The 12,107-nt window shown below is 30.3% G+C and overlaps 1 protein-coding gene across 4 annotated transcripts in view; it reads right to left on the bottom strand.

The window, feature by feature from the left end:
• LOC145730407 (free fatty acid receptor 4-like) overlaps positions 1-12,107 on the bottom strand; it is a 47,552-nt gene that overhangs the window by 2,944 nt on the left and 32,501 nt on the right. The gene's annotated exons all lie outside the window — the stretch shown is intronic.

Here is a 12,107-nt window from a genome sequence, read left to right as displayed (position 1 = left end):
GCCGCTTTAGTGTTAGAGTAGTTAACTTCAAAATCAGATTAAAAAATTACTCTGTTTTTCCAACAGTTTATTTAATTACAACACAAATTCAAAAACTCCCTACCTCAATCAGTCTATAAATTACTTAATTGTTTAACTAACTAACTATAAACCTAAGAGTTTTTAATCGTTGACTGGCTAATGTTCTTTAATCGATTTTCGGTGTTATTTACATTTCAGACAATTTATTTATTTGTAACAACTAAAATTCAAAACCCCTTTCCTCAATCAGTCCAAATAACTAATTTTAAACTAATTTTTAATTTTTTAGCACTATAGGCAAGTTTAATCACTTTTCAGTCAGAAACTGGCTTCTGAATAGAGACAAAATTTTTGACAGTAGTCAACCTAATATAGGACTATAACTACCTAATATAGGATTTGACAGTTGTCACTTGTCTGCAAGTAAAAATATTAAAATTCACATTTATTTCAACAACTTAAATACCAGGCAGGTTTAATCACTGATATCTCAGCCCTGAACAAAGCTAAAATTTTTGACAGCTGTCAACCTAGCCTAGGACAATAAATGTACTGAATTTGACAGTTGTCACTTGACGGCTACTGAAAATATTGAAATTCACATTTGTATAAAAAATTTTAACACTAGACAGGTTTAATCACTAACATCTCAGAAACTAGCTTCTGAACAAAGTTTAACCTTTTGACAGGTATCAACCTAAGTCAGGGCATTAAATGTACAAAAATTTGACAGCTGTGACTTGGCTGCAACGTAAAATATCGAACATCACAGTTGTATCAACAATTTATGAAACACTCAATCAATTTACTTACTTAAAACTTACAAGAGCTGTTAAACGTTCACTTGCGAATGTATTTTCTGTGTTAATTACACCTTCTTGAAGGATTTTTTATTCAGCTCGGAGCTGAAATAAGCTTTAACTATTCTAAACAGTCTTTTAATTAAAAGCAGCAATTATTGTCTCTCTGCTCTGACTGTATAGAGCAGTTGCTCCGTTTTGATTTTAAAAGCGCCTATTAAAGTGAAATATCAGGTTATTATTTAATTAGGACGTTTGTAATTATCGTCTAACTAAACTTAATTTGTTCGTCAGTCCAAAAGTGATAAAATGATTTTAAATGAAAAAGTATCTACAAAATTAGTTCTTCTTTAACGTTGTATGTAGTAATTCAATGACACACTGATGAAATTTTTTTTATTCAGATCGAACCTGATTAATTTATACAAACATTATTATGCTTATTAAAACTTGTTAGGAATTCAATCAAAAATGCCTTACAGAACCTAAGAAACCCTTTTCGCTATCAAAATATCCCTTAGACTTTATTAAAGCAACTTTTATATGCTTAATCTTATTGGAATTTTAAATATTTTTACTTTTCAGCTTGCTGTAAACGTTTGAATTGAATTTTTATGTTTGAATATTTGAGATGTAATTAAGGCTCAAAAACTTTAAAAAATAATTATGAATCTGTGCACTCATGAATTGTCACACAAAAATTACTTATAAAATAAACTTTAATAATTAGGCAGCTATTATATAATAATTAGGCAGCTATTATATTAGATGCTGCATATTCTTAGTAAAATAATTTTCTAATTTTTAATGCAACGCTCCAAATGTGTACCAATTTCTTGATATTAACTAAATTGAAATAAAATCAATCAGTTAAGTTTTCCAATAATTTTTGGATAATAAGTATCCATACACATACATCGTACCATCTGGGAGAACACTTTTTGAGTTCAATAATCTCAATCGCCTGTGATAATCTGCAGGATAATATGTTGGTATTTTCAAAACTTAAATCCAAAATTTGATTATTATTTTTTTTAATAAAATGTTGGTTTTACTTCTGTTTTTTAAACATTTTTTTTTTCAAATACCATCGACTTCTTGTCTTAGGTGGATCATCCGGTACATAGTAATGTTATTCTACAGAGAAGAATAAATTATATTACCTATGACTCTACTTCAAAACCAAAACTTCCTCACAGAACCTCTTTTAACATACAACTTCACAAAAACAGAGTAAAATTAGTCTACCTAATTTTGTTTGTTTTTTATGTGTTATAAAATGATTACAGTCTAATCCTAGACACTAATTACAATTTAATTATTATAGTCACGTTTGCCAACAATTACAGTCACAAAACACGCAACCGCTATCGTATTTCTTCATAATAAAGTGAATGACCTCGTTAATACAATATGCTTTTAAGGAGTCTGCACATACGAGGAAGTTGGAAACATTTCCAGTTAAATTAATGATGGGAAGTCATTAACAGGAGTCAATACACTATACGAAATGAAATTCTTATAGCTTTTAGAAAGAAAAAAAACACAGAAATCACTATAATACAAAGTTCTTATACATACAATTATGGAAGCAATAGAAAGTTGAAAATTTTTCACTTAAGTTGTAAATGTTGATTATTTTTTATTAGCTGCATTCTTGTTTTGCTACAAAGTCCAAATTACGAGCAGTTCCAACCAAATGGCGAACATTCCACCCTAATGAAAATAAGGGTATTCTAATAATAAATACGATATCCCAGATGTTATATTATGTTGCGGCTTTCATTGATAGTTAACAGAACGCCCTCGTTAAGGGCCTGCCTTAGGGAATCTAAGTATATACCCGAAACTCCCAAATACTCGAGAAAACCCATTAATACATTGAAAGGTCCCATTGTGCTAAAACAAAGCAAAGATTAAGGAAACTGTTATTTCGAGATTATTATACGGCCTTTGCTTTTATTGGATGTTATCTCATTGATTTAGGTCGTAACTTAATTAATTAGTCATGATTTTACAAGACGTACAACCGCCTACACAAAATACTTTCAAAAACAAGTAATTTACAAAGTGACCTGGAAAAGGAGTTTTAAAATTTTGAAACTGTTTGTTTTGCTTTTAGTGGATGTTGTCTGATTAATTTAGATTGTAACTTAAATCATAAGTAATGTTTCTACAAGTACCTACCTACACTTACCCAAAATACTTAAAAACAACAAGTAACTTATAAAGTGACCTAGAAAAGGAGTTTTAAAATTTCTTTCACTGTTAGCTTATTTTCAACAATGTGCATTTTAAAGTAGGTCACTTATAGATTTTCGCCTAAGGTGACGATGCTAATAAAACGATAGTGAAGAAGTTTTCCTCTAACTGATGACCTCCCCTAAGGGCGACTAAATGCAAATCAACACAAAATTACAGCATCAAGGTTTTACGCGAAATGCAATTTAAAGTTGTGACAAACCCTGAAACTAAACTTTTAATTCCTGTTAGGAAATAGTCGGGACTTGACACGAGTTGGGTAAATGACATTCCGGAAGTTTTTTTCGCATTTTTAGCGTAGAATTACGAGAAAGTCGAATATTTTGAACGTGAAGCAAATACTCGTAGAAATAACAGGAACAGTCTCTCAATAATACTCCCAAGGGAGCGAAAAAATGTGTCGCCCACTTGCAACTCTAATGAAACCTTCATCGCCTACGAAAGTTGGTTTATTAAGGCCGAAAGTTATTTTTTAGTGACTGGAGGGGATTATTGTAAGAGGCTTAACCAAAAAGAAAATGAGTTTAACTATCATTGTGTTAGATAAGATGCATCTTGGTTAAATCCAATTTTAAACAAAGAATTGAACAATATTATATGAAACATTTCGTGATTAATTTGCCACTTTTTAAAGGTGGCTACATAAAAAAAAAATCAAAAAAAAGCATTGGCAAAGGTCAAGTTGAAAATGAGAAGGAAAAGTTAAGTTAGATGCAGAACTGAAAATTATGAAATTAATTTTAAATAAAAAAATTCAGATAGTTTCTGTCAATTGTCAGATAGTTTCTGGCAATTGTGAGATTGTTTCTGGTAATGACAAATAGTTTCTGAATTAAAAATGATTTAAAAAAATAGGTTTAAACCAAAAATTGCAATAAACAGCAGATACGTTTTGAAAATACCCATATGCATCAATTATTTGTTACTTATTTTAGATTAATGAATTCAGAACAGAAAATTATTTGAGAAAAATAGTTTTCTCAGTTACTTAATTGATGATTCACCGGTCTACTTTCTTGTTTTTACAAACAATTTAAAACATAAAAACTAACTTTTTTTAACTGTATGAATTAAATTTTATTTATTAAAAGAGCACTTTGCTTACTCTAATAATTACGCTTCTAAAGAATATTTAATAAAAATGATAAAACTAAAAAGTACTTCTTACTCATCCCAAAGTATAGCGAATTGGACAATTTAAGAAAACTTGTTTACTAAAGTAAACTTATTACCCAAAAATTATTACAAAATCAGATCAGAAGCAATATCAATAAAGCTTTAGATCACTGTTGCATTATTTTTCTGCTTGATATACTGTTGGTCTTGATACATTTTCTGGCTGATCCATTTAAAGCTACAAACACAATTTTTAACATAAAAAATAATTCCTCAAGGCTTCCTAAGACTCTCGTCCACTATCGCTTTTACACTCTAACAGAATCCAAAACGTTTTTATTTACTTTCCGTAAAAACATCTTTCGCTTCTGCTTTTTAGCATCAATCTTGGTAAAGTGGCATGAAGGCGTAATCAATATTTTAATATTCTAACAGCTTACCTAAATATAATATTCAATCAATGTTGTTATTTACTTTCCATTAAAAGTTGTCTAAGTTAATCTTGGAAAATGTACGATTTCTGCTCTTACGTGAAGTAAACAAAACTTGAAAGTCAGAAATAAAAATATAAAAAATACCGTAAAATTATGGGTTCTCACTAACTTATACACATTTGTATTTATGTTATCATTTATTTTCAGTTTCCAGATTACTCATGTATAATGTTTGTGATTTTGTAAAGAGGAAAAACTGTGGAAGTGGTCATCTAATTTAATTTTGATAACTTGTGGTAAGTAAAAGAATTAAATCTTTTAAAAGACGTTGAAATAGAAGAAAAATTATGGAAAAAGTTTTAATGCAATTATGCTAAAACCGCTCACCGCCTGTTAACTTTTCAAAATTAAGACTCTTGTCTTAGTTTAAAAGCTTTTCTGATGTAACTAGAATTTTATTATTTTATTAAAGTAACTAATATAATAATAATTACAAATGTACGTGCAAGAAGAAAGTGATTGTTATATTTAACTCAATAGCTAACTTTGATCTGAAATTTAGAGAGTTATAAAAGATGTTATTATGAAGTTTTGATTTTGAAACCCGTAAAGACCATTTGACAAAATTAGCCACGTGACTGTTAAATTTTAGTTTAAAGGTGGGAAATTTGGTAAATTAAATTTACATACTTGCAAAAGTTGACGTGACTTTAATAATCCAATTTTTGAGCTGACAACACTGTAAATGCCCTGTCAAATAGTGACGTGACCATACAAAATAGTTTGAAATGTGAAAATTTGGTAAATCAAGTTTAGATAGAAATTGTAAGAGCTGAAATTGAAAATACACGTCACGTGACGTTGATAATTCTGAGCTTGCAACACTGTAAAAACCAGAGTTGACACCTGTCAACAGAGTCACGTGACCATCAAAAAATAGTTTGAACAGTGAAAGTTGCCAAATCAAATTTATACAGTTTTAAAAGCTGAATTGTAAAATACACGTCACATGACGTTGATAAAGCAATTCTGAGCTTGCAACACTGTAAAGGCCAGTTGACACTAAATTTTAATATTAGTCAAATAATTTAAACAACAGTATTACGTTTGACAACTACACATTTATATTTTTGAAAAGTAACCAACACATATAACCTCAGACGTATTTGAAAGCAGAAAAAAAGAGCAAATAAAATACATACATCTGGTATTTAAAATAAGCAAAACAAGTGTCAAAAATTTAGACATATTCAGTTTTGATATTAGTCTCAGGCGATTCAGAAAAAAATACTGCTAAATTAAATTATGCTGCAAAATTTACAAAGTTAGTTTTGAGTAAAATATAAACGATTACCCAGAACGTTTTCTATTTGTCATTTGTAATTGTTATTGTGTTTAAAGTTAAATTTGTTAATTTTGTCATCGTATTAGTCAATTTTGTGTTCACATTGTGCTTGTGTCTTCTCTTACACCACCTAACAATCACAAAACTTATTAATTAGTAGGGAGTCAGTTAATTAGTACTTTTTGTTCAGTTAATACTTGATCTAGCACTAAATTTAAAGCAAGATGTTTATTAGAAGCTTAAATTGTTCTTAAGTTAATATAACATTAGTACATATTCAAATTGTAGTTGGTATTTTATGTAAAAAATAAACAATATTACAAAACTCCTTTTCTTGATCGCTGTGTAAGTGCAATTTGAATTTAAACGTTTCTGAAGTTAATTTTAATATTACAAGCTTCTTCCGGATATAATATATAACCTCCCTGCATCTCATCTAGTCAATACCCTCTAGAAGTTTTATCAAAAATTGAGCTGAAAGTCTAAGAATAGCTTTTACGAGCCCACTCCAGCCACTCTATCCTATTGACGTTGAAAGGCAACGCGTTATTTTTAGCTACCTCCACTTGTTTGGTCGCGACCTTTTTCCTTATTTACGAACTCCTTCATCTTACAAAGTGACGATTTTTAATAATAGAACAGCAGAAATCCCACCGCATAAACAGAAGTGGTGGAGTAATAAGAAGCCTTTTAATAAGTCTGTTTTTAGGTCGTCCACGTGTCAAAAGGGCATGAATATGTATGGTCTGGTGAAGAAAAATCAAGTAATCGAGTCAAGTTTTTGCTTTTCAGTGGCACTTAATAGTTATTTACATAATGGTCTGGCGGCTAATTTGAGTGTCGCAAGCCGGAACTTTCAACCTGAAAGTTTCAGTAGTTTTAAAGTGCTTTTTTAATTGGTTTACCAAAGTTTAGGAACATTCCCTTCAATTGTTAATTCACAAGTTACAACAAGGAAGTTGCTTTTAAGAAATTTGTTTAGTACAATATCTTATCCCCTTTTATTCTTCGCAAATTCAGTTTGAACGTAGTAATCAGCATTCAGGAGGAATTGCGCCTTTTGGGTTGGCGCAATTGTTATTTTAGTGGAATAATGTGAAACGTGCCATTTCGTTTTTCCGCACATAAAAGGGTCGAAATTACCCTTAAACGGGGTTGTTTTAGTGCAGCTCAAGAAGGTATAGGTAATAATTAAATTATATATAATTTTTAGTTTTACGCATGTGCAACCCACATTTTTACTATGATACATTTTGAAAAAATCAAACTTTTACTACTTTTTTTGTGGCAAAGTTTAGTATAAATTTTGACTACATTTTAGGTCTAATATCTTTTTAGGCTGAGGATCAGCTGCTGCATTTCCAATTGTCTATGTTTTGAAAGCAGGGAACAAAATTCTCAAGAGAAGTGTTGATAGAATGTGACAGAAGAAGCTGACAATGACGGGTTCCTGTCACATTCTACATGATTTTCTCTTTACAATTTCTTTTATTATTATTTTCTTGACCAATGAACGGTAAGAGATTGCCTAGTGATAGTAAGTGATAGTTTGTCCTGTTGTCACTGAGATGGAAAATTTTCAGAAAGTTATTTTGGAAGAAAATGACAAGAAAATTTCAGAAAAATTCAAGTGAACGAAGAATTCAAACAACATATTTGGAAATTATAAAATTACAAGTAGATGTGTTTACTGGAAGAACCACAATGTAAGTACCCTTTTATAGCTCCAGGAGCCAAATTTGACAGTTCTGACGTTCAGGAACATTTTGATACTTACGTCACTTAACAGCACAACTGTCAATTTTCGCTCCATAAAACTATAAATACAAAGTTAATTTCGCGTGACAGCTGGGTGATTTTTGACAGCTGTACATAAAGTGTCGCAAGTGTTAAATTTAACTCTACGAAGCTATAAATACAACTTGTAATGCAACGTATCAAAGAAATACAATATAAAGATCTATACCAGTTTTTGACAGTTGAGAACTGTCAGGTGACGTATGAAACATATCAAAGCCTCACAAATGTCAAATTCGGGGATTTATTAAGGTGTAAAAACACAAGATACAACAACTGTTCAATTTGATAATTTTATCTCACTGCTTAATGAATTTTCTAATAGTTATAAGTGTCACTTGATTATAAGCCACACTATAAAGTGTCATAACTGTCAAATTTTACATCTTAAAGTGTCATCCAACGTCACAACTCCCAAATTAAACTTTACAGTGTTACGAGTCTATACTATGACAACCGTCAAAATATTCTCCATATAAAGCTGTATAACCACAAAACAGACTTGAAGTCAGTACAAACGTTACTAAACGTATTTTATAGCTTTATGAGTGGAATTTTGACAGTTATGACATTTGACCGTCAGTTAAAGGTTACAGCTCTCTCAGACAACTTGACAGTTAAATCAACAAGTCAAATTTGACAGACAAAATAATGAAATTGTCTGCTTTAGTACTCAAATTTGAGAGTAAGAATTATGAAATTGAGTGTTCAAGTGCCAAGGTTGGCAGAAAAAATTATGAAATTGATAGTTTTAGTAACCAAATTTGACAGTAAAAGGATAAAATTGACTGTTTTAGTATTCAAATTTGCGGCTAAAAATTATGACATTTACTGTTTTAGTACCAATTTTGACAGTAAGAATGACGAATTTGATAGTTTTAGTGCTCAAATTTAAAAATAAAAATAATGACTCCATATAAACATATGGACTACTACTTTTCGAATAAAAATAATGAAATTCACTGCTTTAGTGCTCAAATTTTGCTAGTACAAATTATAAAATTGTCTGTTTTAGTGATAAAATTTTAGAGTAAAAATTAAGAAATTGACTGTTTTAATGCTCAAATTTACCAATACACATTTTGATATTGATGGTTTTAGTACTCCAATTTCAAAGTACAAATTACGAAGATGACTATTTTAGTGCTCAAATTTGACAGTCAAAATAATGAAATTGTCTGCTTTAGTACTCAAATTTGAGAGTAAAAATTATGAAATTGAGTGTTCAAGTGCCAAAATTGACTGTTTTAGTATTCAAATTTGAGGTTAAGAATTATGACATTTACTGTTTTAGTCTTGGTTTTAGTACCAAGTTTGACTTGCTCAAATTTGCCAGTACAAATTATAAAATTGTCTGTTTTTAGTGATAAAATTTGAAAGTAATAATAATAAAATTGATAGTTTTAGTGTTCAAATTTGCCAATGCAAATTATGACATTGACTGCTTTAGTACTGCAGTTTGACAGTACAAACTACCAAGATGACGCGTTTACTACTAAAACCTAACAGTACAAATGATAAAACTGTCAGTTTTAGTACTGAAATTAAAAAAAAATTAGTCGGAGTAACAAACGTCTAAAAACGCTGCAAAAGGTCTAGAAATGTTGCAGTAGATTTAAAAATGTTGCAAAATGTCTAAAAATATTGCAGAGTCTCAAAACCTTTAAAAAATCTTCCAAATGTTTCAGAAGATAAACAAAATGTACAATTTTCAATCAGGAAGAGACAACCTCTACGTTGCTCGCAACGTTCTACCGACTTTTTTAGCGTTTTCTTTTTAGAATGTTCCAGATGATTATTCTAAGTTTCATGAGTGCATTATCAATTGACTAACTTACCAGGAATTCGCCTTATGAACCACCAAAATAGCAGTAAAGACCAGGAAAACAGTCAAAATTACAAAGTTAAATATTAAGTGAAATGGTAGTGGGGAATTCCACTTTTTCTTTCAAACTGTTTACTGCTTTAAGTCAGATTAGAAGAGTATTTGTAGTGAGTTATTACACAAAGGACCATCAAACAGAATGATAATGAAATAGATTGGGAACTAATTGGGAATCTTGTGACCTGAGCATTAAAACAAAATGTAAAATCTTGTTTTGCTCTATATCTGAAAACTGTCAAATTCAATCCCGTACAAAACAATGAAACATTTACTTGAAAAGTAACAAAATCAGTTTGATTTTAATTGAATGCATTCTATACCCTTTTTAGTGCATTTTTGACATTTATAACATTTGGTTGTCTATTTCGGACTTATTTTTAGTCTATTTTTGACAACCCTCTAAATCCTCTTCATAAATCTGTAAAACCTCAAAACAGTCTTAAAATCCAATAAAATCAGTATAAACAATATGAAACGTATTTTATAGCTTTATGTATAATTTTAGTATTAGTAATAATTGAATTTACTTAAAATCAATTTGTTATTGCTGATACTAAAATTAAATCTCTTTTCACAGTTAATACTAATACTACTAAAATTAAATTTTGTTTTTTAAACTAGGCTTTACAAACTAGATTAATAATATACTATTTTCTTCAAAAATAACCACGTTGCGGGAAATACTATTTAAAAAACAAGTCACGTGTTTTAAGTGCTTAAAAATAATAACTTTTTGATTATGTTTCAAGACAATTCCTATAAAACGCCTTAAGCCACTTCCAGGCATCTAAAACCTTATCTAAAAATATCCTTCCAATTATTACGAGCTTCCACAAACGAAAACAACCAATTTTACGACAATATAATAAAAACATCTCGAGCGAAAACCCGTAAAACTGGAATTATTAACCTTTTATAGTTAATTGAAAAGAACGGTTATGCGCTCTAATTTTCGATTCGTTTGGTTTTACAATCTGCTCGCTATTCGCCTTTTGCTCTAAATTGATATCTAATCGTGTGGTTTAATTAAATTCCATTACTCGTTTAGTAAACTTACTTTGCTGAATGAATGCTATTCAATAGGAACTTTCAGAGTCAAGGACCTTGTACAGGTCGCAGACCCACTCAGATTTATTGATTGAAATAACTTAACATGTCAATGACAGAAAATAGCTGGATTTATTAGGGAAACGGAGTTTTAGAAAATATTTACGAAGCTTGGAAACATTTGTCTATGTCAATTATTGCATGGACTTGAATATTTAGTTGACCTAATTCCATTTAATTCGGATGAACTCAGTTTTGCTTTGATTCTACGTTTTTATACTTTGCCAATTCATTTAAAATGCTATTATTACATCTACTTAATACGGATTGATGATCCCAAAACAAACAGAATTTTGCCGTTGGATTTTAAAAATATTTTTAGAATAACACACACATAGTCACAACCGGTAAAACTCATTTCATAAACCTATAAAATCCTTTAGGACTGTATTGCTTTTGAGCATGTTTTTGCACTTTTATAGCTTCATAGAGTGGTATTTGCAGCATTTTCACATTAAGAATTTAGCGTTGCCCAACTACCCCGATCGGGGTACATCTACCTCATTTACAATAACTTCACCCCGCTCGCTCTTCCCATCAAAATCTACCAATGTTGCCAGGTCTACCGTTAAAACCGTATATCTACCGTTTTTGTAGTTCTTCTACCGTTCTTCTGTTATTTGTATACCTATAATCTACCGCTTTTAATTTCGTTATTGCCATTATGTTGGTTGTGAAACTTTTCATATACTTTTTCAATTTATTGAATAGGAAATTTAATAAGGATTCTAAAAATGCGCTTAAAACAGTCATTTTCGTACTCCAAATTATTCTCTAAAACCACGTGATGTCTGTCACTATTGTCAGAATTGTCAAAATTTTACTAGAATTTGCAAGAATTACATTTAACACAGTTTTCGAAACAAGACGATTTTCTGAGATTTAACAGTTATTTTGACAACTGTCACTTCATAGTCTAGCTTCTAAAATCACGTGACAACCTGTCAAACCATGCTCTAAAGTTGCAAAAATTAAGGTTGAGGAACGTTTCCTTGCAGTATTTGATAGAAAACGTGTTTCTGAGAATTATGACAGTTATTTGGCCAATTGTCACGTGACGGTCTAACTAAATAGTGTTCTACGATCACGTGAAAACTGTCACTAACGTCAAAACTGTCAAACTATGCTCAAAAGCTGCAAAAACTAAGGTTTAGGGACGTTTTCTTGCAGTATTTGATAATAAAACGTATTTTTGAGAGTTATGACAGTTATTTTGACAACTGTCACGTGGTCATCTAAGTAAATAGTATTCTACAATCACGTGACAATTGTTATTAAGGTCAAAACTGTCAAAATATGCTCTAAAGTTGCAAAAATCAGGGTTTAGAAACGTTTTCTTT

Source organism: Ips typographus, linkage group LG1, assembly GCF_016097725.1.
Source record: "Ips typographus isolate SLU linkage group LG1, UJ_Ityp_2.0, whole genome shotgun sequence".
Taxonomy (NCBI): Eukaryota; Metazoa; Arthropoda; class Insecta; order Coleoptera; family Curculionidae; genus Ips; species Ips typographus.
Note: the sequence above shows the minus strand (reverse complement) of the source record. Positions and strands in the feature narration are given on the sequence as shown.